Here is a 26,687-nt window from a genome sequence, read left to right on the forward strand (position 1 = left end):
TCTTTTTACTACCTGTTTCATGCCTTTGTTTGTTTTGTGATTCCCTTCATGAGTTCTGCTGACACTGTAAAAATAAATGCAAATAATAACAGCAAAGGAATATTAATTTCCTGTGATTGTTTTGAGAAGGCAGTTTTGTATTTGTATAGTGTTGTGGTTCACTTGCAGGTAGAGTGCATCTTTCTTAGCTTCTTGTTAACTGAGAGATTCTTTCTGTGCTGGTATGAGATTCTTGCCAAATATAATGTAAAGACAGTAACAATGTGGTGATGACAAGGAAACGGTAAACATAATCCACTCTTTGTTATTGCATGCTGTGCCAAAGGCAAAGAGATAAGAAAGCTTGGATGTCCGGCTTGCTTAGACCTGAGATACCCATAGAGAAGTTTACCTCTGTCAGCAGGCTACCTACTGAATGTGATGAATATATAAAATATATATTTAACAACCTCTCAATTTAATAAACACAAAAATGCATAGAGCAAACGTCATTGGGGATCATTCCGACCCGATCGCACGCTGCACTTTTTCGCAGCTGTGTGATTGGGCCGTCGCAGTGGCGATCGCAAGAAGATTGACAGGTGGAAGGCGTTTCAGGGCGGATACTCACCATTTTCTGGGAGTGGTGAATCCAACGCAGGCGTGTCCAGGCGTTTGCAGGGCGGGTGTCTGACGTCAACTCCGGGACCAGTCACGCTGAAGACATCGCAGCCGGTGAGTATAGAAACTGCACAAACTCTTTTCGCATAGCAGGGCTGCACAAGCGTTCGCAGACTTGCTATGTAAAAAATTCCTCCCCCATAGGCGGCAACTGGTCGATCGCACGGGCTGCAAAAAGCATATTTGTGCGATCAACTTGGAAAGAGGGCCATTCTGGTCTACTCATGAAGCAGTGAAAAGAGTGGAGAAGTGAGCCGGTGGTGAAGTTGCCACTGGCAACCAATCAGCTGCTGTGTATAATTTTATAGAATGCTCTTGATAAATGTTACTTCAAAGCTGATTAGTTTCTATGGGGACCATCTCCACTGGCTCACTACTTTTCACTTCTTTATGAATAGACCCTATTATCAGTTGGGGTGTGGTACAGAAGATCTACACTGTCTAGATAGTCAATAGGTAGACACCATATGGTCGGCATGCATTAGGTTGACAGGTACAAAAGGTTGACAAATGAAAGGTTGTGAGTGGTACAGGCTGAAGTGATCAAAAGGTCGACATGACAATTGTTGACGCAGAATTGGTCGACACATGTTATAGGTTGTTTTTTACCACATCTTGTATATTTTCTGCTCTGTGACCAACATCAGTAGAAACCCTTCCGGGCTTACTTTGCTTACTACACTTTGGGCAAGGTTACTGTTCCCTACTGTAGTCCACGTGGCTAGTAAATTGAGCAAATGTTGGGAAAACATGTAAAAAAACAACAACATGTGTCGACCATTGCATGTTGACCTTTTGTACCTATTGACCTTAAGCACTGTCGACCTTTCATATGTCAACGTTTTGTACCTGTCAATTTTTTGTACCAGTCAAAATAATGCATGATGACCATATGGTGTTGACCTGTTGATTGTCTAACTAGACAGTGTAGATCTATCATCCAGATACCCAGGGCTTAAAGTGGTCATGGAGAGGTGGTGGAACTCATTTCCCCTGCCACGTACCCCCTATCCCCCTCATTAGGTGTAGCCAGGGCCAGTGTTAGGCTTTTTGGCATGCCCTGCAATCCATAAATTTGTGCCCTACCTCCCATACTTTATAAAGGAACAGTTGTCTCACAAGGAAGGGGCATGGACACACAATAGCACCCCCAATTCAAATTATGCCACTCAGTAGCACTATCTTATTCACATTACACTGCATGTAGTGCCCATGATTCATATTATACCACACAGTAATGCCCCTTAGTCACATTGTCCCTCAGTAGTGCCCCTTATACACATTATGCCACACAGTAGTGGCGCTTACACATAATGCCCACAGTAGTAGTATTACTTATACACATAATACCCACTGTAATAGTGTCCCTTACACATAATGCCCACAATAGTAGTGCCACTTACACACATAATGCCCACAAAAGTGTCACTTATACACATAATGCCCACAGTAGTGCCCCTTATACACAATCCCAGAGTAGTAGATCCCCTTTATACACATAATGCCCACAGTAGTGCCCCTTATATGCACCTCTGTCACTCCAGCAACTCACCACCTGTGTCCCTCCATCAATTTTTTCACCTCTCTGAGTTCCTCCGGCCCACACTCATTTTGTCTTTAGCATGTACAGAGCCTGCTACTCTTCATGGCTCTTCTTCACCGCATGAAATCACATACGCCATGCCACAAAAGGAAGCCGATGGGACCTGAGTATGGGATGAATGCTGTCCAACAGACACGGCATTTGTGAGTACCAGGAGGGGTGGGCTGCAGGTGAAGGAGGACCATGGAGCCACCAGGACCTGAGAAAGGGATAGAGAGCTCAACACCGCCTGCATCATCTATTGATGTGGGTAGTGGGCTGAGCTTTTCTGTTGGATTTACTGTGCAAGGCCTTGAAGGGGGTGGAACTAGTTCCAGCTACCATTACAGGTGATGGAACTCAGTTCCTCCCCATCCCGCCCCCGCACTTTAAGCCCTGCAGATACCACCAGTGGCCAGTTACAAGGTAAAATGCATCTTTCTATTTATACCAATCTAACCTGCTTAATGCATACTTCCCCATGTATAAATCTGTTCAAAGTCTGCAGGCACAGTTCACATTTTCGAGATCTCATAGCTGGTGCTCAGGTGTTTTCATTACTGTCACATTTTCAAAGATCAACAGTTGGTCTGGAAAACATGAACTGTTCAGTGTCTTGATGACTGAGTTTGAGAAACAATTATATAAATGTTATGGAGAGTTACAGTGAAAATTGTGGACAAGAGTGGAAAGGAGAGAGCAAGATACAATAGGGGCCAAATGTAATAGAGTGAGAGTTTCAGAAAGTGAGAGAATTGGTAAAGTTTTTCAGGTTTTTTTTAAAGTGGCAATCATTTACACTGCAAAACTAGGTTGATCTTGCTGTGTAAATGATTGCCACTTTAAAAAAAAACTGCAAAACCTTACCAAATCTCTCACTTTCTGAAACTCTCACTCTATTACATTTGGTCCTAGATCTTAAACCAAACACAGGAACAGTGGGAAATGCAGAAAAGGCTCTGTTCAATCCATGTGAGGCAATGTGAATGTCTTAGGTGCTGATTTTTGGAATAACTGGAATGAGCACAGAGAATGTTGCGCAGTATTTATGACATGTTCATTACAAAAACATAATCTGTAAGATAAAAAGTTCTGTTATGGCACACACTGCAATGCCCATTACACATTATGCTACACACTGTAACGTCCATTACCAGAGGTGGATTTAGATCTCATGGGGCCCTAAGCAAGATACCAATTTTGGGGCCCCCTCCTTTAAACAATCTATAACACTATATTTTAATTCCTGATTTATGCCCCTTACATTTTTTGTTGTTTTTACTACTTATATTCTTTTATAGTAAATTGCTTTCTTTCGTCTCTGATTGCACCATGTCCCCTCACCTCTTATTTCCATTATTACACCACTCAGTTACTGCATTTTAGATCAGTGCTCCCCTCACTGAATGTAGCAGGTCCCCATACCCCATTATTGCACCCTCTGTCACTGACTGCATTGTACAGTATATGAGTGACCCAGGAATACTGATTGTAGCAAGCCCCATCGCCTAAAATATTCAGTCAGTGACTGTATTGATTATATATCAGTGGGGCTGGGATGGGGGACCGGCTAATAAGGGTTGGGGGCATGCTACCATTAGTGGGGGAGGGGGCACTGATATAATGCAGGAACCCATACCTTATAATACTTATCATTATTACACACAATCAAATTAGTGTTGACTGAATACTTACTGATTGTGGCAGCCTAGCAGGTGCCCCATCCCTAATAATACCCATTATTACACCCCTCAGTCACTGTGACTGCATTAATTATATATCAGTGCCCCACTGATTGTAGCAGACATCTCCTATACAGTAGTGCGTAAAGTATAAACAGCATATTGCTATACGACCAGTCAAGAAAAACCTTGTTTTTTTCTGTGCACGTCCCAGCACCTCTCTCTGCCCGTCTGACATCATACACACATGTCATGACAAGTCACATGCACAATACTGCATCACTGGAACTGGCACCCTACAGATGTCTAATCACAGACAGCTTGCCAGGAGTATTCAGCCAGTCCAGATTTTGGCGGAGCTCGCAGTCCACCAGAAATGCCCTTTATACTTCTTTGTTGGTGGGCCCCATGGGACCCACAGATCCCTAAGCAGTCGCTTTGGTTGCCTTGTGGTAAATCCTCTACTGCCCATTACACCTTATACCACACATAATGCCATACACTGTAATGCCCATTACATATTATGTCATATACAGTTATGCTCCTGACACCATTTTATGCTCCACACACAATAATGTCCCTTACAAATTATGCTCCACAGTAAGGCTCCTAATTACTTTTAAATTACCTGCTTGTTGTCAGTGGTCTTATGTTCGTTTCCAAGGGTTTCATGCTTGTTGTCAGGGGTTTCATGCTCTGGGTTCAATGTTCGTTGCCAGGGGTTTATTACTTATTTCAGGGGTCTCATGCTTGCTGTCTGGGGTTTCCTGCTCATTACCAGGGGAATACGGACCACTGACTCCAGTGTAAACAGTACCCACTATACACATTAGTCACCTCACATCAGTATAATACAAAATTTATAGGGAAATTCTCCATAGGGATCAGTGATCCCTATCCCGAGATGCATTCATGGTTCACCTCTCCAGCCAATATGGATCTAGGACCCAGCTGGGTCCAAAGCTCATAACCTCCTTGTCGCAGTGGAAGAACCCTCTATGGATGCTTAACTACAAGTCCCAGCATGTCCCATCCATCAGAGGCTAGCAGAGCATGATGGGAGCTGCAGGAGAGCTATGGGGTGCCATATGGAATGTGCAATAGTGGTGTAGCTGAAGGCAGGTGTGCCTCTAAGCAGGTGAGCACCTGCCCTACGATGCAGATGGACCAGCATGCTGGTGTTGATCCAGACCTGTGGCACATCCTGCAGATCTGCTATTGTGTGAGCATCCTCTGTCCTCTCTGCAATGCACATACACCAGAGCCAGTCATGCAGCAGCACTTCTCCTGGTGGGAAACGCAGACACACACACACACACACACACACACACACACACACACGAAGCTGCCAATCACCGTGCTTGCCAATCAGACACCGGTACACTTTGCTGACACGGAAACATCCAATCAAGACAGAGGAGACCTGTCATCATGCATTTCTGTGAAGCCATGTGTCTCTTGATTGGTGATCTGGCATCTCACGCATCCAATCAGGGGAGACCCAGAGCATGCAAGCCCCGAACCAGCCTCCTTGGTGTCGGCTGCCGGCAGGTGCTCACACAGCATGCTGCAGCTGTTTTTTTGTGCGAGGTGTGACCACCTTGCTAGCCTGCACCTAAAACCACCACTAGGTTACCATCAGGGTTAGGTTTGGTATTAGGGTTAGAATTAGTGTTAAGGTTACCATTAGGGTTAGTGTTAGCGCTAGGGTTACCATTAGGGTTGCCATTAGGGTTAGTGCTAGGGTTACCATTAGGGTTAGGTTTGCCATTAGGGTTAGGTTTAGCAATATGGCTACCATTAGGGTTAGCGCTACGATTACCATTAGGGTTAAGGCTGCCATTAGTGTTAGGGTTAGCGCTGGGGTTACCATTAGGGTTAGTGTTGCCATTAGTGTTAGCGCTAGGCTTACCATTAGGGTTAGGATTGCCATTAGGGTTAGAGTTAGCACTTGAAATACCATTAGAGATAAGGGGGGTCATTCCGAGTTGTTCGCTCGTTGTCGTTTTTCGCAATGCAGCGATTAGGTGGAAAATGCGCATGCGCATGGTACGCAGCGCGCATGCGCTAAGTAATTTAACACAAAACTTTGGAGATTTACACAAGCTCGAGCGACGTTTTTTCAACGTTCGAGTGATCGTAGTGTGATTGACAGGAAGTGGGTGTTTCTGGGCGGCAACTCGCCGTTTTCAGGGAGTGTGCTAAAAAATGCAGGCGTGGCAGGTAAAAACGCAGGAGTGGCTGGGGAAATGGGGGAGTGGCTAGCCGAACGCAGGGCGTGTTTGTGACGTCAAACCAGGAACTGAACGGACTGAGGTGATCGCAATCTAGGAGTAGGTCTGGAGCTACTCAGAAACTGCAAGAAGTATTTAGTAGCAGTTCTGCTAATCTTTCGTTCACTATTCTGCTAAGCTAAGATACACTTCCAGAGGGCGGCGGCCTAGCGTTTGCAATGCTGCTAAAAGCAGCTAGCGAGCGAACAACTCGGAATGACCCCCAAGGTTGCCAACAGGTTTTCCGTTAGGGTTAGCGCTAGGGATGCCATCAGGGTTAGGCTTGTCATTAGGGTTAGCGCTAGGGTTAACATTAGGGCAGGGTTGTTTCTAGACAATTTAGCTCCCAGTGGGGGTGTGGCCTCGCTAAAATGGGTGTGGCTTCATAGGAAAAGACTACCTTACACCCCAGTTTTTGAGCCTGCACCAACAGACCTCGGCCACCACAGGGAGAAAAAAAAATCCACCATATAATATGGTATGTGGCATATTATGGTGCAGGGTGCCCCCCACCATATTATGCCACACACTGCAATGCCCGTGATACATTATGCCCTACAGTAAAGCTTCTAATTACTTTTAAATTACCTGCTCATTGCCAAGGGTTTCACACGTTAGGTGTCATGCTTGTTGTCAGGGCTTTCATGCGCTGGGTGTCTTGCTCATTGCCAGGGGTTTCATGCTCTGGGATCCATGGTCATTGCCAGAGGCTTCATGTTCAGGGACGGGTGTCATGCTCGTTGCCAGGGGTGTGTAATGCTCATTGCCAGGGGTAATGCTCGTTGCCAGAGGTAATGCTCGTTGCAAGGGGTGTGTAATACTAGTTGCCAGAGGTGTGTAATGCTAGTTGCCAGGGGTAATGCCTGTTGCTCTGGGTAAGTAATGCTAGTTTCCAGGGGTAATGTCGTTGCCACGAGTGTGTTATACTCGTTGCCAGTGGTAATACCTGTTGCCTGGAGTGTGTAATGCTCGTTGCTAGGGGAAATGTAATTGCCAGGAGTGTGTAATGTAGAAGAGGTTAATAAAAGGAGCGCTATATGTGGTGAATAAATAATTATTGTAGCTCTTTGTCACAACTGAGGGCTGAGGCTGACCTAGGGAAGCCTCAAGCGTAGTGGCGGATGTGAACTTGATCCAGGATGTTTGAATAGGGTTCTTAGACATGCAGAGGATTAGGCACCAAAGCCCGAAGGCGTGACCAGGACAACGTGGTAAAATAAAAGTCTTTATTAAACACACAGTTCGTATACACCTATGCAGTTCAGGTAATTCAACGGTAGATTGTGCAATGATAACAGTACAGTTCCTTTAGCGCAGTGGTAGTTCCGAGATACTGTGGCAATATAGAATGAGTTGGTAATAAAGTCTCTGCTAGACCCAGAGATGTAATGTCCGTTGGCTACAGCTAACCACTGTAGAGGGGAACGAGCAGGTACTGACCAGCAGATGATACTTTGGAAGCTTGAGTTGAAATGGATGCACAGAGGTTGAAAAGAACTCATGAGAACTGCCAGGGATGCCGGATGGAACCGGTCCAGATGGAAAGGTGCAGCGGAACTCACCGATGATGGTCGAGTCCGATGGTGAGTACCGATGGTGAACTGTGGTTCGATGTTGAGAAAGAGCCGACAGATGGATTGATGCTGGAACACCGCAAGGAACGGATAGCGATAGTTTAGAGTTAGAGGTGATACAGGAACTCTGCTGAGAGATGAAGTGACACAGGAGCACCGCTGGAAGCTGGAAGCGCTACTGGGAAGCCACTGAGAGCTGGAAGCCGGTGAAGAATCACTGTAGCTTGCGGGGAGCGATGTAGATACACCAATGATAATTAGGAGTGATGTTGTAACACCGCTGGAAGCTAAAAGCGATACTGGACAACGCTCTAAGCTGGAAGACGGTGATGAGTCACTGCAGATCACACGGGACAGTGTAGGAACACTGCTGGAGTCAGGCAGCACCGCAGGGTGGTAACTGGTGCGGAGTCTCTTTAAGTGGAGCAAGGTCACAGGAGCTGGAATACCTGGAAGCACAAGCTGGAACAACCACAGACAGAACAGACATGTATCACTGGGAAAGACAACCAAAGCACTGACTATTAGGCAGCCTTGATGCAGGATATTTATACCAGCTGGAAAGCAGGTATTGGTTGAGCAATCAGGCAGAGCTTAGAGTGCAGTGGATAGGCTGTGAAGTAACATGTGATGATTCCAAACATGGCTGCGCCCATGTTTGGTTCTGGAGGGAAAATCTGTCTGAACTAACATGTGGGAATCTGTATTAATGGCGGCGGGGGCCACGGAGGGCAGGAGACGTCATTCACTGTGACAGAAGGAACTTGCTGTGTAGTTGCCATGACAGCGCTGCTGGGATCACTGAGGGGAGACTGAGGCAAGGTTGTCATTAGTGTTAGGGTTAATGCTAGGGTTACCATTAGGGTTGCCATTAGGATTAGGATAAGTGACTGGTTACCATTAGGGTTAGGGTTGCAGTTATATTTGCCAATATAGTTAGGGCTAGCACTAAGGTAACCATTAGGTCTAGGGTTGCCATTAGGGTTAGCATTAGGGTTACCATTAAGCAGGGCCGTAACTAGGTGTGTGCCAGCGGTGCCTGGCACACAGCGCATGTGCACTGTGGGCGCAGGACTGCCGGCACAACCCACAGGGCCGCTACTGTCTAAGGCAGCTCCAAATCCTCTGACGCTAGCTGAGCCTTCCCACGTGTCTTCCCGCTTATCTACATGACACCGGGCAGTGCTGCAACTGCCCGTCCGCAGTATCCGCCACCTCCCTGCACGGAGAGAGTGTGCTTCCTGTGCCCCCCAAGCCCCAACCACGGCACCTCCAGGAGAGGAACAGAAGCCGGCAGCTAAAATTCCCCCCCGCATCCATGTCCTGCTGCACGGGCAGAGTGTCTGCAGGCTCCGCCCCCTCCGTGGTCCCCCTCTCCAGCCGTAACTCTTGTTAGTGTGAGTGGGCAGCCGAAGCTAGGCCCACTCACTACCTCATGTCCCGCATTCGTGTCCTGCAGAGAGTGTGCTTCCCATGCCTCCCCAACCCCTGTTGCACCTCCAGTAGGGGAACAGAAGCCGGCAGAGCGCAACGTAGAGCAAGAACAAAAAGATGACAGAGGAAACGCATGCCGGCTCGTTGCAGGCGAGTATGACTCTCTCTCTCTCTAACTCTCTCTCTCTCTCCCCCCTGTCTCTCCCCTCCCTCCCTCCCTCCCTCCCTCCCATAATGTGTAAAAAGAGGGGACTACCTGTCATAATCTATGGGGGAAAAAAGGGGGACTGCCTGTCATAATCTATAAAAAAAAATGGGGACTGCCTACCATAATGTGTAAAAAAGGGGGTCTCTGTTGCTGTAATGTGTAAAAAAGGGGGACTCAGTTGCTGTAATGTGTAAAAAGGAGACTTTGCCTGCTTTATGTTTAAAAAAGGGGGCTCTGCTGCCATAATGTGTAAAAAAGGGGGACTCTTCCTACCTAATGTGTAAAAAGAGGGATTTTGCCTGCCGTAATGTGTAAAAAGGGACTCTGCTGCCGTAATCTGTAAAAAGGGGACTCTGCTGCCGTAATGTGTAAAAAGGGGAACTCTGCCTGCTGTAATGTGTAAAAAGGAGATCTGTGGCCATGCCCCTTCCCTGTGAAGCCACGCCTCTATATATTTTTAAGCGCAGCTACAGCGCGGACTGGCCCTGATTTGTATATGAAGGGGGGGCGCCGTTGCTGTTTCTTGCACAAAGCGCTAAAATGTCTAGTTACGGCACTGCCATTAAGGTTAGGGTTGCCTGTAGGGTTAACGCTAAGATTACAATTAGGGCTAGGGTTGCAGTTAGGTTTTCCATTAGGGTTAGCACTAGGGTTACCATTAGAGAAAGGCTTGCCACTAGAGTTCGCGCTAGGACTTCCATTAGTATTAGGGTTAGGGTTAGTGCTAAGGTTACCATTAGGGTTAGGGTTGCTGTCAGGTTTGCCATTAGGGTTAAGGTTAGCACTAGGGTGCGATTAGGGTCAGGTTTGCCATTAGGGTTAGGTTTAGCGCTAGGGTTACTATTAGGGTTAGGATTAGAGCTAGGGTTACCATTAGTGCTAGGGTTGCTGCCAGGGTTTGAGTTAGTGCTAGGGTTACCTTTAGGGCTAGGGTTGTAATTAGGGATAGGGTTAACGCTAGGGTTACCTTTACAGTAATCGCAAAAACGCGCTATGGCGCGTATTTTACCCAATAATTGATTATGGGGACTCAAAAATAAAAACACCCAGGGTCCCTCAGGACGCGCTCTGACCAGCAGCGCTGTCAGTCAGATTCCGTCTCCACGGCAGCAGAGGGAGGGACTTGGAAGGGGAGGAGACCCTGTGAGAGTGTGTGTGTGTTCTCCCGCCCCGCCTCCCCTCACGGTCTGCTCCGCGCGCGCCGCACATGACAGGAATCATCCTGCTGTGTGTGTGTGGGCCGTAGCTAGGGCTGTGACCTCCGCGGGCGGGCTGAGGAAATCCACGGTGCCACTCCAGCGAGCTACAGGAGTCAGACGGCGGAGGAAGCAGGAAGATGCCAGCGGTAAGTGGCGGGACAAGAGGCGGCTGCGGGTGCTACAGCATGAGGGTCATATGGGCTGGAGAGGAGTAGGGGGAAGCTCCTGCAGGACCAGACCCGCCCCATTCATTCCCTCTAACCTGCCGCTCTGTATTGTAATCTAAACCCTGTCACCCGCTCCCCTCTTCCACGATACTCTGTTGAAGCTCCACAGGGCACAGGAGCAGGGTAATACTGGAGGGATATAAGAACTGCCCCCCTCCCCTTTTCCCCAGTGTGTATAATAACTGCCCCCTCCTCCCTTCCCCTGTGTGTATAACTGCCTCCCCCCCACCCCCCTTCCCCCTTCCCCTGTGTGTGTAATAACTTCCCCCCTTCCCCTGTGTGAGTATAACTGCCTCCCCCCCCACCCCCCTTCCCCTGTGTGTGTAATAACTTCCCCCCTTCCCCTGTGTGTGTAATAACTTCCCCCCTTCCCCTGTGTGTATAACTGCCTCCCCCCCACCCCCCTTCCCCTGTGTGTGTAATAACTTCCCCCCTTCCCCTGTGCTCTGCCTGGTGGAATGTGTATAATGCAGTGATTGCAAAATACGTGCTATGGCGTGTTTTTACGTGCTACAAGCAGAGGGGGACTGTTTTTTTTAAAATGAGCGGGTCCTGTAGGACGCGCTGTCTCTAACTGACCAGTGCGTCTCTGCCAATACCGTTCTTCAGTGCCTCTCTCGCCATTAAATCGCCGCCGGCAATTTCTCCCTGTCCAATCGCGCTGTCCGCAGCTTCTCCCCGTCCAATCGCGCTGCCCGCAGCTTCTCCCCATCCAATCGCGCTGCCGGCAATGTCTCCCCATTCAAGTGCGGCTGAGACGTGACGTCCTTCCTCCCTGTCCGCCAGCGTACTCGCCGTTCTGCTCCAAACTACAGTAAGAAGCAGCTGCGAGCAGGCGCCGGGGCGGGCTGTGTTATGACACACAGTGGCTGCTCACTAGCCAGCGCAGCGCAATCATTGAGGAAGCCTGTGTCTCTCTGGCTGCATACGGCTGCACTCCCTGGGGGATTAAGTAAGTTATACTTATAATCAACTAACATAGGGAGCGTATGTGTGTGGGAGGGAAGAGAGTGTCGGCAGCTAATGATGCAGATATGGAGGATGGGGCAGTGCCCATCATACACTCTGCCCATACCTCCTCAGTGTCCATTATAAACACACCAAATTCTTCCACTGTGGGCAACATACACCCCCCACACATACCCACAGAGTGACCATCACATGCACACCCACAGTGGCCATTATATACTGCTCTACCTGGCGCAATGTGTATAACGTGCTCTACCTGGCGTAATGTATATAACGTTCTCTACCTGTCGCAATGTGTGTAACGTTCTCTACCTGTCGCAATGTGTATAACATGCTCTGCCTGGCGCAAAGTGTATAATGTACTCTGCCTGGCGCAATGTGTATAACGTGCTCTGCCTGGCGCAATGTATATAGGTGGTTCTACCTGATGCAATGAGTATAATGTGCTCTACCTGGCTCAGTGTGTATATAGGTGCTTCTACCTGGTGCAATGTGTATATATAATGTGCTCTGCCTGGCGCAAAGTGTATAATGTACTCTACCTGGTGCAATGTGTATAATGTGCTCTGCCTGGCTCAGTGTGTATAGGCGGTTCTACCTGGTGCAATGTGTATAATGTGCTCTAACTGGTGCAATGTGTATTAATGTGCTCTACCTGGCGCAGTGTGTATAGGTGTTTCTACATGGTGTAATGTGTATAAGCGGCGCTACTCTGTGGTGTAATGTGAATTGGTACTATTATGTGGCCAAGCCCCTTCCCCACAAAGCCAGACCCATACATTTTTTATGCGCGCCGAAGGCGCGCACTGTCCATACTTTCCAATATGGGAGGGGGACCACCAATTTACTTTCTGCCAAAGGGCACCAAAATGTCTAGGTACAGCTCTGGAGCAGTGTTCTGTATACTACACAGCCCAGCAGCACTGTCACCCCCTTCTTCCCCTTGCAACACTTTTGTAGTGTCCAAATCAAGTTGTGGGGTTTCATATTTGAATCATTAATAAGATTAATAATAACCTTCATTCCGATGGGACCCAGAATAGGACAGGTAGGACCCCAATTTTTAAAAGTGAGGGGTCCCTGGGACCCACTTTTTTTTAGGCTCAGCGCGATCACTGCCTTTAGAGATAGGGTTGCCATTAGGGTTAGGGTTACCATTAGGATTGCCATAATGGTTAGAGTTAGCATTAGGGTTAGAGCCAGAATGAAGAAGAACAGTATGACAACATTCTAATGCTGAATGTCCAATGTCAACATGTACATAACAACAATGTAGAGATTCTCATACCGACACAATAAATGTTGACATATACTGAACCCAAAATTTTACTGTTTTAAAATGTAGTTTATAGCTGACACGTCTGTTTAGGAGGATGATCGTATCTAAAGTTTGGATGGATGATCGTATCTAAAATTTCTTGTACATCTCTGAAATACAGAAGGAGAGGCATGGATGGCACTGTACAGAACACTAAAGCTTTCTTTATCTTTATTACTGGTGTTCATTACCCTAGATACTGAAAATCCTTTGTCTAGTGTCATAAATTCAACATGGGATTGATTAGACCTTCTTCACTTTGCTGTTGGTTTTTTATACATCTTTGCAGCTATCCATAGCTCATAGCTTTGAGGTGACCTCAGGTACAGCTAAAAGTTTTAGGTATTGACTTGGACTTGATGTAAATATAGTCTTCTGCAATTTTGGCATAAATGAAAAAGTAAAGTCAGCCCCACCACCTGCCGCATCATTTCAACTTTTCAAGCCTCCATACAATGGTGCTAATGTTAGATCCATTGGCTCTGGGATCTGGAACATCAGCAACGCTATGAGCAGTGTAGAAGGCGGGGTCAACATGGTTCTGTTTGCAGTCTAGAAGTGAGTCGTCCTCTATCTCATGGAGTCTCAAAATCTGATGGGCAGCACAGAGCCGGGGGGATAAATGTAAATACTCCATATGGACTCATGTTTTACATCATTTGACTTTATTTCTTAAATCTTTTATTTACTTTTTTTTTTTAGATGTAAAATTCTAGCACAGTATCTGTGAGTTCTGGCTTTGGGGAGATTGTGGATTCATTATTCTATTTGTATGTTAGTCATTTTGACCTTTATGTGCTTCTACCTTCTGTGAAAGTTTACCATCTATGCTACAGTCTCCTTCAGGACCTATCCGGCCCAGGGTGTGGTTGTCCTTTAATGCCAGACCAAACTCAGCCTAGCATGCCCGTTTTCTGAAACATGACAGTAGCCTCACGATCGTTTTCAGCAGTTTAGTTTCAGCCTAAAATAAATTTGTTGGTGTAAAGGGACCGATTTTTTTTTTTATAAAACAAAATCACTCATCACTATAATTGTCAGCCTTCATTTTGTGATTACTTTCTACTTAGATATTCCTAAACTCTGTCATGTTGTTCCTACCTTGTTTTTTACAGGTCAGAAAATGTATTTAAGACTGGTTTGCTAACTACCAGTTAGTCATGTTCCTAATCATATGGTGGGAAAAGAACGCACAGATTAGGATAACACAGTGTAACAATTTGTGACTGAAAGGTAAAGGTCATATTAAGTTTCAGATTCCAAAAAAGCACTGTGGTGACTGTCATCTCCAGATGTCATGTTATCCCAGTGGCATATCTATCATGGGTGCAGGCAGGGGCGTAACTAGAACCTTGTGGGCCCCGTAGCAAAATTTTTAAGGAGCCCCCAACTCAGATTAGCAGAGAGAGTGGCGGAAGGAGCATAGAGACATAGAGTGGCGGAAGGGATACAGAAAATGACAGCAGGGATGCAGAGACAGAGAGAGTGCAAGCAAATACATAGGGACAGAGGGGTTTCTGGCGCCTGGATTCCCAGCGGTCAGCATACCGCGACCGCGGGATCCCAGCAGCAGAATGCCGGTGGGAGGGGGGGCGAGTGCAACAGAGCCCCTTGCGGGCTCACTGCACTAGCCACACAGCGGGCTCTGTGGATCGCTGCACTCGCCACAAGTTCTATTCTCTCTCTAAGGGTGTCATGGACACCCACGAGTGGGAATAGACCCTGTGTGTCGGCATTCTGTCGGGCGGCATTGTGATCAGCCGGGATTCCAGCTCATAACGGTGACTGCCGGCATCCCGAGATCTGGTCACGTGACCACATCCCAGACAGAGATAGGCAGCAGGGACTTAGGGACAGAAATAGGCAGCATGGACAGAGAGAGAGGCAGCAGGGACACATAGGCAGCAGGAGCAGAGAGAGGAGCAGCAGGGACACATAGGCAGCAGGGACAGAGAGAGAAGCAGCAGCGATGGAGAGAGGCAGCAGGGCTGTAGGGACAGAAAGAAACAGCAGGGACTGCGGGAGAGAGACAGGGGCAGCAGCAGGGGTGTAACTAGAACTATGTGGGTCCCAAAGCAAAATTTATATGTGGCCCCCCAACACAGGTCTCCACCAGAGTGGTTATGCCTCTCAGTACACCCCACTCATAATGGCAAACGCATATGCAGCCATCCTACACCCTACAAGCCCCCGTGCCCCGGACACACACACCAGTGGCCACCAGCATCCCTTTTCCCACTCACAGCACACACACCTGCAGCACCTGCCGTACACCCACACACCTGCAACACAGCCACGCAATGCATTCCTGGATGTCAGTAGCCTGTACAGAGCAGTGCTGCTATGCTGTAACCTCCCCGGTAGACAGCAGGATGGCAACCCCCCTCCGCAATACAGAATAGCACCCGCAAACACCCCTTCCTCATTAGCAATATATAGACAGACGTCCATCGTGTCGTCTCTCCCCGCACCGTAGTACACAGCAGTGACGTGGGGTGAGGTAAGGAAGAGCCTTTTCTGTCATATTAATGTATATGCCAGAGGTTTAATTATATAAAGTGTATGAAAAATGCAAAGGATATATCAGAAATATCTTCTTTGTGTTATTCTATTTGTTTTTATAGTGAAAACTCTGGAGCAAAAAGTCTATAGCAGATGAGGCAGTAGCTCACCTGTCTATCTTTTCCACACATCTCTGATCAAAACTCACCAAATTTCCACCATTATATACTGCTGAACCTGTGTATAATGCCCACATGTACCCTTTGACTCATATACTGTATTGTGTGTAAATCTGGCTCTGGTACTACCAGGGGCGTCAGAACGTTTTTAGGTTGGGGGGGGCAAGATATAATCTGAGTTTGGCGCCCCTAAATTCCCAGAACAGTGTGACAGTGGGTGACATGAAAGGCATATGTGTCGGTGCATCATTATGATTATTAGCATTACCAGCAACATGGTAAATAATAAGAATTTACTTACCAATAATTCTATTTCTCGTAGTCCGTAGTGGATGCTGGGAACTCCGTAAGGACCATGGGGAATAGCGGCTCCGCAGGAGACTGGGCACAAAAAGTAAAAGCTTTACACTAGCTGGTGTGCACTGGCTCCTCCCCCTATGACCCTCCTCCAAGCCTCAGTTAAGATACTGTGCCCGGACGAGCGTACATAATAAGGAAGGATCTTGAATCCCGGGTAAGACTCATACCAGCCACACCAATCACACCGTACAACTCGTGATCTGAACCCAGTTAACAGTATGATAACCGTAGGAGCCTCTGAAAAGATGGCTTCCAACAATAAACAACCCGATTTGTTTGTAACAATAACTATATACAAGTATTGCAGACAATCCGCACTTGGGATGGGCGCCCAGCATCCACTACGGACTACGAGAAATAGAATTATCGGTAAGTAAATTCTTATTTTCTCTGACGTCCTAGTGGATGCTGGGAACTCCGTAAGGACCATGGGGATTATACCAAAGCTCCCAAACGGGCGGGAGAGTGCGGATGACTCTGCAGCACCGAATGAGAGAACTCCAGGTCCTCCTCAGCCAGGGTATCAAATTTGTAGAATTTAGCAAACGTGTTTGCCCCTGACCAAGTAGCTGCTCGGCAAAGTTGTAAAGCCGAGACCCCTCGGGCAGCCGCCCAAGATGAGCCCACCTTCCTTGTGGAATGGGCTTTAACAGATTTTGGCTGTGGCAGGCCTGCCACAGAATGTGCAAGTTGAATTGTACTACAAATCCAACGAGCAATCGTCTGCTTAGAAGCAGGAGCACCCAGCTTGTTGGGTGCATACAGTATAAACAGCGAGTCAGATTTTCTGACTCCAGCCGTCCTGGAAACATATATTTTCAGGGCCCTGACTACGTCCAGCAACTTGGAGTCCTCCAAGTCCCTAGTAGCCACAGGTACCACAATAGGTTGATTCATGTGAAACGCTGAAACCACCTTAGGGAGAAATTGAGGACGAGTCCTCAATTCCGCCCTATCCGAATGAAATATCAGGTAAGGGCTTTTATAGGATAAAGCCGCCAATTCTGATACGCGCCTGGCTGAAGCCAGGGCCAACAGCATTACCACTTTCCATGTGAGATATTTCAAATCCACTGTGGCAAGTGGTTCAAACCAATGTGATTTTAGGAACCCTAAAACTACATTGAGATCCCAAGGTGCCACTGGAGGCACAAAAGTAGGCTGTATATGCAGTACCCCTTTGACAAACGTCTGAACTTCAGGCACTGAAGCCAGTTCTTTCTGGAAGAAGATCGACAGGGCCGAAATTTAAACCTTAATGGATCCTAATTTTAGGCCCATAGACAATCCTGCTTGCAGGAAATGTAGGAAACGACCCAGTTGAAATTCCTCCGTAGGGCCTTCTTGGCCTCACACCACGCAACATATTTTCGCCAAATGCGATGATAATGTTTTGCAGTTACATCCTTCCTGGCCTTGATCAGGGTAGGGATGACTTCATCTGGAATGCCTTTTTCCTTCAGGATCCGGCGTTCAACCGCCATGCCGTCAAACGCAGCCGCGGTAAGTCTTGGAACAGACAAGGTCCCTGCTGGAGCAGGTCCTTCCTTAGAGGTAGAGGCCACGGGTCCTCCGTGAGCATCTCTTGCAGCTCCGGGTACCAAGTTCTTCTTGGCCAATCCGGAGCCACGAGTATCGTTCTTACTCCTCTCCTTCTTATGATTCTCAGTACTTTTGGTATGAGAGGAAGAGGAGGGAACACATATACCGACTGGAAAACCCACGGAGTTACCAGAGCGTCCAAGACGGGACGCCATCATGTCCACCTTTGGTTTTTCCCAACGGTTTACAATCACTTGGAAGACTTCTGGATGAAGTCCCCACTCCCCCGGGTGGAGGTCGTGTCTGCTGAGGAAGTCTGCTTCCCAGTTGTCCACTCCCGGAATGAACACTGCTGACAGTGCTATCACATGATTTTCCGCCCAGCGGAGAATCCTTGCAGCTTCTGCCATTGCCCTCCTGCTTCTTGTGCCGCCCTGTCTGTTTACGTGGGCGACAGCCGTGATGTTGTCCGACTGGATCAATACCGGTTGACCCTGAAGCAGAGGCCTTGCTTGACTGCTCCCCAGCCTCTCAGGCTGGCATCCGTGGTTACCAGCATCCAATCCTGAATGCCGAATCTGCGGCCCTCTAGAAGATGAGCCTTCTGTAACCACCACAGGAGAGATACCCTTGTCCTTGGAGATAGGGTTATCCGCTGATGCATCTGAAGATGCGATCCGGACCATTTGTCCAGCAGATCCCACTGAAAAGTTCTTGCATGGAATCTTCCGAATGGAATCGCTTCGTAAGAAGCCACCATTTTTCCCAGGACTCTCGTGCACTGATGCACTGACACTTGTCCTGGTTTTAGGAGGTTCCTGACTAGTTCGGATAACTCCCTGGCCTTCTCCTCCGGGAGAAACACCTTTTTCTGGACTGTGTCCAGAATCATCCCTAGGAACAGTAGACGTGTTGTTGGAATCAGCTGTGATTTTGGGATATTTAGAATCCACCCGTGCTGACGTAGCACTACCTGAGATAGTGCTACTCCGACCTCTAACTGTTCCCTGGACCTTGCCCTTATCAGGAGATCGTCCAAGTAAGGGATAATTAATACGCCTTTTCTTCGAAGAAGAATCATCATTTCGGCCATTACCTTGGTAAAGACCCGTGGTGCCGTGGACAATCCAAACGGCAGCGTCTGAAACTGATAATGACAGTTTTGTATCACAAACCTGAGGTACCCTTGGTGAGAAGGGTAGATTGGGACATGGAGATAAGCATCCTTGATGTCTAGAGATACCATATAGTCCCCTTCTTCCAGGTTCGCTATCACTACTCTGAGTGACTCCATCTTGAATTTGAACCTTTTTATGTAAGTGTTCAAAGATTTTAGATTTAAAATTGGTCTCACCGAGCCGTCCGGCTTCGGTACCACAAACAGCGTGGAATAATACCCCTTTCCCTGTTGTAGGAGGGGTACCTTGATTATCACCTGCTGGGAATACAGCTTGTGAATAGCTTCCAATACTGCCTCCCTGTCGGAGGGAGACGTTGGTAGAGCAGACTTCAGGAACCGGCGAGGGGGAGACGTCTCGAATTCCAATTTGTACCCCTGGGATACTACCTGCAGGATCCAGGGGTCCACTTGCGAGTGAGCCCACTGCGCGCTGAAATTCTTGAGACGGCCCCCCACTGTGCCCGAGTCTGCTTGCAGAGCCCCAGCGTCATGCTGAGGACTTGGCAGAAGCGGGGGAGGGCTTCTGCTCCTGGGAAGAGGCTGCATGGTGCAGTCTTTTTCCCCTTCCTCTGCCCCGGGGCAGGAATGAGCGGCCTTTTTTGCCCTCTTGCCCTTATAGGGACGAAAGGACTGGGTTTGAAAAGACGGTGTCTTTTTCTGCTGAGAGGTGACCTGGGGTAAAAAGGTGGATTTTCCAGCCGTTGCCGTGGCCACCAGGTCCGATAGACCGACCCCAAATAACTCCTCCCCTTTATACGGCAATACTTCCATATGTCGTTTGGAATCCGCATCACCTGACCACTGTCGCGTCCATAACGTTCTTCTGGCAGAAATGGACATCGCACTTACTCTAGATGCCAGGGTGCAAATATCCCTCTGTGCATCTCGCATATATAGTAATGCATCCTTTAAATGCTCTATAGTTAATAATATACTGTCCCTATCCAGGGTATCAATATTTTCAGTCAGGGAATCCGACCAAGCCACTCCAGCGCTGCACATCCAGGCTGAGGCGATCGCTGGTCGCAGTATAACACCGGTATGTGTGTATATACCTTTTAAGATATTTTCCAGCCTTCTATCAGCTGGTTCCTTGAGAGCGGCCGTATCAGGAGACGGTAACGCCACTTGTTTTGATAAGCGTGTGAGCGCCTTATCTACCCTAGGGGGTGTTTCCCAACGTGCCCTAACCTCTGGCGGGAAAGGGTATAGTGCCAATAATTTATTAGAAATCAGCAGTTTTTTATCGGGGGAAACCCACGCTTTATCACACACCTCATTTAATTCATCTGACTCAGGAAAAACTACTGGTAGTTTTTTCACACCCCACATAATACCCTTTTTTGTGGTACTTGTAGTGTCAGAAATGTTCAATGCCTCCTTCATTGCCGTGATCATGTAACGTGTGGCCCTACTGGACATTACGTTTGTCTCGTCACCGTCGACACTGGATTCAGTATCCGTGTCAGGGTCTGTGTCGACCATCTGAGGTAACGGGCGTTTTAGCGCCCCTGACGGTGTCTGAGACGCCTGAACAGGCACTAATTGATTTGTCGGCTGTCTCATGTCGTCAACAGTTTTTTGCAAAGTGCTGACATTGTCACGTAATTCTTTAATTACTACCATCCAGTCAGGTGTCGACTCCCTAGGGGGTGACATCACTAACACAGGCAATTGCTCTGCTTCCACATCATTTTCCTCCTCATACATGTCGACACAATCGTACCGACACCCAGCACACACACAGGGAATGCTCTGATAGAGGACAGGACCCCACTAGCCCTTTGGGGAGACAGAGGGAGAGTTTACCAGCACACACCAGAGCGCTATATATATACAGGGATAACCTTATATAAGTGTTACTCCCTTTATAGCTGCTGTATTATATTAGCTGCCAATAGTGCCCCCCCTCTCTTGTTTTACCCTGTTTCTGTAGTAGTCTGCAGGGGAGAGTCAGGGAGCCGTCCTTCCAGCGGAGCTGTGAAAGAAAATGGCGCTCGTGTGCTGAGGAGAAAGGCTCCGCCCCCTTCACGGCTGCCTTTTCTCCCGCTTTTTTCAGGAAACTGGCAGGGGATAAATGCATCCATATAGCCCAGGAGCTATATGTGATGCATTTGTTTTAGCCATATAAGGTTTTTATATCGTTTTTATTGCGTCTCAGGGCGCTCCCCCCCAGCGCCCTGCACCCTCAGTGACCGGAGTGTGAAGTGTGCTGAGAGCAATGGCGCACAGCTGCAGTGCTGTGCGCTACCTTATTTGAAGACAGGAACGTCTTCTGCCGCCGCTTTCTCCGGACCTCTTCGCTCTTCTGGCTCTGTAAGGGGGCCGGCGGCGCGGCTCCGGGACCCATCCAGGCTGAACCTGTGATCGTCCCTCTGGAGCTAATGTCCAGTAGCCAAGAAGCCCAATCCACTCTGCAGTCAGGTGAGTTCGCTTCTTCTCCCCTTAGTCCCACGATGCAGTGAGCCTGTTGCCAGCAGGACTCACTGAAAATAAAAAACCTATTTAAACTTTTACTTCTAAGCAGCTCAGGAGAGCCACCTAGCTTGCACCCTTCTCGTTCGGGCACAAAAATCTAACTGAGGCTTGGAGGAGGGTCATAGGGGGAGGAGCCAGTGCACACGAGCTAGTCTAAAGCTTTTACTTTTTGTGCCCAGTCTCCTGCGGAGCCGCTATTCCCCATGGTCCTTACGGAGTTCCCAGCATCCACTAGGACGTCAGAGAAATGGGATCTGGTTTGGATCCCGGCATTTGAAATACCTACACCGGAATCCCGACACTGCTCGGAATGCTGGCGTTGGCATCCCGAATAGGATCACAATCCCGACGCCGGATCCTAGATGTCTGTGTGATGTGCAACCAGAGAAGTAAGCCGTGGAGGGTGGAAGTGGGGGCAGTTAGGTTTAGGCTGCGGGAAGTGGGTGTTAGGGTTAGGCTGCGGGGAGGGGGGGAGGTTAGGTTTAGGCAGTGGGAAGGGTGGGGGGGATTAGGGTTATGCACCCCCGGGGAGGGTTAGTCTGCGGGGTGGGGAGGGTTAGGCTCTAAGGGGGAGGGTTAGGGTTAGGCTGAGGGGAGGGAAGGTTAGGCACTAAGGGGGGAGGGTTAGGCACTAAAGAGGGGCGGGGGGTTAGGGTTCGACTGCGGTGAGGTAGGGTTAGGCTGCGGGGATTGGAGGGTTAGGGTGAGGCTGCAGGTAGGGAGGGTTAGGGGGGTAGAGGGGGAGGGTTAGGACACATAACTCCCAGGTGTCGGATTCTGTGCATAGGGATGCAGCGTTAGGTGTTCTGACAGTGTGCAGGCAGTTGAATAATATATACTGTACCCTGGCTGGTCTCTGTGTCAGCTTGACAGTTCAGCCCCACATACAGTACATAAGTTAATATCTCATAGTGCTTGGTAAGCACTGGCTGCTTTCTGGTATATTGCCAAACTTGCAAAAGCAGGTACCTTGCAGTGGGTGTCCTCTCCTCAATTGCACTGGGGACGTTATGAGATCAGATGTCACAGTCAGACCTCAGCCAGAAGCAGCAGTGTGTCAGCACCAGCGGAGGAGGTCAGAGGAGAGAGGAGGGGATGGAAGGAAACAGAAGCCCCCGGACCGCCTCCTTCCTCTTTGTCATGTCCTGCAGCCGGCTGCGTACTTGGAGTACTATAATGACTGAGTCAGTTTGACTCATTATTAGTACTGTTCATACTACTGCTGTGGGCCCCTTTGTTGCTTTGGGCCCCGGTGCAGTAGTTCCGCCGCTGCGCGGCAGGTATCCAACCGCAGCGCTCCCAGTGCCGGCGTGAGCAGGGGCAGAGGCGCTGGTATACAGGAGCACCATCAGCGGGAGGCGGATGCCAGGCAGAGAGAGAGGAGGGGAGGCAGATGTTGGGCAGAGAGAGGGGGGACAGATGCTGCGGAGAGGGGGGCAGATGATGGGCAGGGAGAGGGGTGGACAGATGCTACGGAGAGGAGGATAGATGATGGGCAGAAAGAGGGGTGGACAGATGCTGCGGAGAGGGGGGCAGATGATGGGCAGAGAGAGCGGAGGCAGATGCTGGTCAGAGGGAGGGGGGACAGATGCTGCGGAGAGGGGGGCAGATGATGTGCAGAAAGAGGGGGAGCAGATACTGGGCACAGAGAAGGGGGGACAGATGCTGCGGAGAGGGGAACAGATGATGGGCAGAGAGAGTGGGGACGGATGCTGTGGAGAAGGGGGCAGATGCTGGGCAGAGAGAAGGGGGGACAAATGCTGCGGAGAGGGGGACAGATGATGGACAGAGAGGGGGGGGGACAGATGCTGCGGAGAGGAGGATAGATGATGGGCAGAAAGAGGGGTGGACAGATGTTGCGGAGAGGGGGCCAGATGATGGGCAGAGAGAGCGGAGGCAGTGGCTGGTCAGAGGGAGGGGGGACAGATGCTGCGGAGAGGGGGGCAGGTGATGGGCAGAAAGAGGGGGACAGATGATGGACAGAGAGAGGGGGGGGGGGACAGATACTGCGGAGAGGAGGATAGATGATGGGCAGAAAGAGGGGGGGGCAGATGCTGCGGAGAGGGGGGCAGATGATAGGCAGAAAGAGGGGGAGCAGATGCTGGGCAGAGAGAGGAGGGACAGATGCTGCGGAGAGGGGGGCAGATGCTGGGCAGAGAGAGGGGGGACAGAAGCTGTGGAGAGGGGGCAGATGCTGGGCAGAGAGAGGGGGGGCAGATGCTGCGGAGAGGGGGGCAGTTGATGGGCAGAAAGAGGGGGAGCAGATTCTGCGCAGAGAGAAGGGGGGACAAATGCTGCAGAGAGGGGGGCAGATGATTGGCAGAGAGGGGGGACAGATGCTGCAGGGAGGGGGGCAGAAAGAGGGGGACAGATGCTGGGCAGAGAGAAGGGGGGACAGATGCTGTGGAGAGGACAGATGATGGGCAGAGAGAGGGGGGACAGATGCTGCGGAGAGGGGGCAGATGCTGGGCAGAGAGAGGGGAGGCAGATGCTGCAGAGAGTGGGGCAGATGATGGTCAGAAAGAGGGGGAGCAGATGCTGGGCAGAGAGAAGGGGGGACAGATGCTGCAGAGAGGGGGACAGATGATGGGCAGAGAGGGGTGGGGACAGATGCTGCTGCGGAGAGGGGTGGCAGCAGTGGCGTAACTAGAAATTTTTCTCCCCCAAGCCAAAAAATTCTTTGGCGCCCCCCCCCCCACCCCCACCCCCACCCGCCGCATAATTGGGAGCAAGAAAGGGATAAATATGCGCGCGCCTTCGGCGCGCGCTGCAAAAAAAGGGGTGTGGTTTTGTTGGAATGGGCGTGGTTTCTCATAAAGGGGCGTGGTATTGCAGGAAAATACTACCTTATACCCCAGTTTTGCAACCTGCACGCCCAGACGTTGGCCACCACAGGAAAGAAAAATAATCCTGATTCATGCCCCTTACATTATTTGTCATTTTTCCTCCTTATAGTAATGCCCAGTATACATTATGCCACATACTGCAATGGCCCTTAGACATTATTCCACACACAATAATGCACATGACACATTATGCCACACACCATAATGCCCCCGACACATTATGCCACACACCGTAATGCCTGTGACACATTATGCCACACACCGTAATGCCCCCGACACATTATGACAGGAATCGCAATGCCCGTTATACATTATGCTACACACTGCAATGCCCCTGATACATTATAGCACATACAATGCCTGTGACACATTATGACACACACCGCAATGACCTTGAGACATTATACCACAATGCCCGTGATATAGTATACCATACACTGTAATGCCTGTGACACATACCGCAATGCCCTGCCCGTTATACCCTATGCCACACACCGCAATGCCCGTTATGTATTATGCCACACTGCAATGACCCTGAGACATTATACCACATACCACAATGCCCGTGATATAGTATACCACACACCGTAATGCCTGACACATTATGACACACACCGCAATGTCCGTGATACATTATGCCACACACTGCAATGACCCTGAGACATTATACCACATATCACAATGCCCGCGATATAGTATACCATACACCGTAATGCCTGTGACACATTATGACACACACCGCAATGTCCGTGATACATTATGCCACACACCGTAATGCCCATTACACATTAAGTCCTACAGTAAGGCTTCTAATTACTTTTCAATTACCTTCTCGTTGTCAGGGGTTTCATGCACTGGGTGTCATGCTCGTTGCCAGGTGTTTCATGCACTGGGTGTCATGCTCGTTGTCAGGTGTTTCATGCACTGGGTGTCATGCTCGTTGCTAGGAGGTAGTCCTTGATGCTAGGGCTGTGCTCCCAGTGCCACATATGACCCCAGTGCCAGATATTCCCCCACGGTGCCAGGTACTCACATGCCCCCCGGTGCCAAATATAGCCCCCCCCCATGTGCCAGGGGTACACATATACCCCCCCCCCCCCAGTGCCACATATGCCCCCAGTGCCAGATATTCCCCCCCAGTGCCACATATGCCCCCAGTGCCAGATATTCCCCCCGTGCCAGATATGCCGCCAGTGCCATATATTCCCCCCCAGTGCCACATATGCCCCCAGTGCCAGATATTCCCCCAGTGCCAGATATCCCCCCTAGTGCCAGACATCCCCCCCCAGTGCCAGACATCCCCCCCCAGTGCCATATATGCCCCAGTGCCAGACACCCCCCCCCCCCCAGTGCCAGATATCCCCCCCAGTGCCAGACATCCCCCCCCAGTGCCATATATGCCCCAGTGCCAGACATCCCCCCCCAGTGCCATATATGCCCCAGTGCCAGACATCCCCCCCCCCAGTGCCAGATATCCCCCCCAGTGCCAGATATCCCCCCCCAGTGCCATATATGCCCCAGTGCCAGATATCCCCCCTAGTGCCAGACATCTCCCCCCCAGTGCCATATATGCCCCAGTGCAGACATCCCCCCCCCCCAGTGCCAGATATCCCCCCCAGTGCCAGACATCCCCCCCCCCAGTGCCATATATGCCCCAGTGCCAGACATCCCCCCCCCCAGTGCCATATATGCCCCAGTGCCAGACATCCCCCCCCCCAGTGCCAGATATCCCCCCCAGTGCCAGACATCCCCCCCCAGTGCCAGACAGTGCCATATATGCCCCAGTGCCAGATATCCCCCCTAGTGCCAGACATCTCCCCCCCTGTGCCATATATGCCCCAGTGCCAGACATCCCCCCCCCCAGTGCCAGATATCCCCCCCAGTGCCAGACATCCCCCCCCCCAGTGCCAGATATCCCCCCCCAGTGCCATATATGCCCCAGTGCCAGATATCCCCCCTAGTGCCAGACATCTCCCCCCCAGTGCCATATATGCCCCAGTGCCAGACATCCCCCCCCAGTGCCAGATATCCCCCCCACAGTGCCAGACATCCCCCCCCCCAGTGCCAGATATCCCCCCCCCAGTGCCATATATGCCCCCAGTGCCAGATATCCCCCCTAGTGCCAGACATCTCCCCCCCAGTGCCATATATGCCCCAGTGCCAGACATCCCCCCCCCCAGTGCCAGATATTCCCCCCCAGTGCCGCCGCCGCTTTTTGGAGGGACACGGAGGGTACAGCCTCTCCTGTGTCCCTCCTGCTGCATCATCTCCGGCGGCCGGCGGGTCTAATAGGGGGAAGTGCCGTCCGTGAGCCAATTAGAGCTCACGGACGGCACTTCCCCCTATTAGACCCGCGGCCGCCGGAGATGATGCAGGAGGGACACAGGAGAGGCACACGCTGTGCCGTCCGTGTCCCTCCAACAAGCGGCGGCGGGAAGGAGAAAGCAGACTGACATGCGGGCGCTCGTCCGCAT

The 26,687-nt window shown here is 49.9% G+C and overlaps 1 long non-coding RNA gene across 1 annotated transcript in view; it reads right to left on the bottom strand.

The window, feature by feature from the left end:
- Nucleotides 1-7,409: 7,409 nt before the first annotated feature.
- The window catches only part of LOC135057981 (uncharacterized), a 33,347-nt gene continuing 14,069 nt past the window's right edge, over nt 7,410-26,687 (bottom strand). Inside the window, exon 3 of the long non-coding RNA XR_010244506.1 lies at nt 7,410-8,233. This is a non-coding gene — a long non-coding RNA (uncharacterized LOC135057981). The remainder of the gene's footprint in view (nt 8,234-26,687) is intronic.

This window comes from Pseudophryne corroboree, chromosome 3 (genome assembly GCF_028390025.1).
Source record: "Pseudophryne corroboree isolate aPseCor3 chromosome 3, aPseCor3.hap2, whole genome shotgun sequence".
NCBI lineage: Eukaryota > Metazoa > Chordata > Amphibia > Anura > Myobatrachidae > Pseudophryne > Pseudophryne corroboree.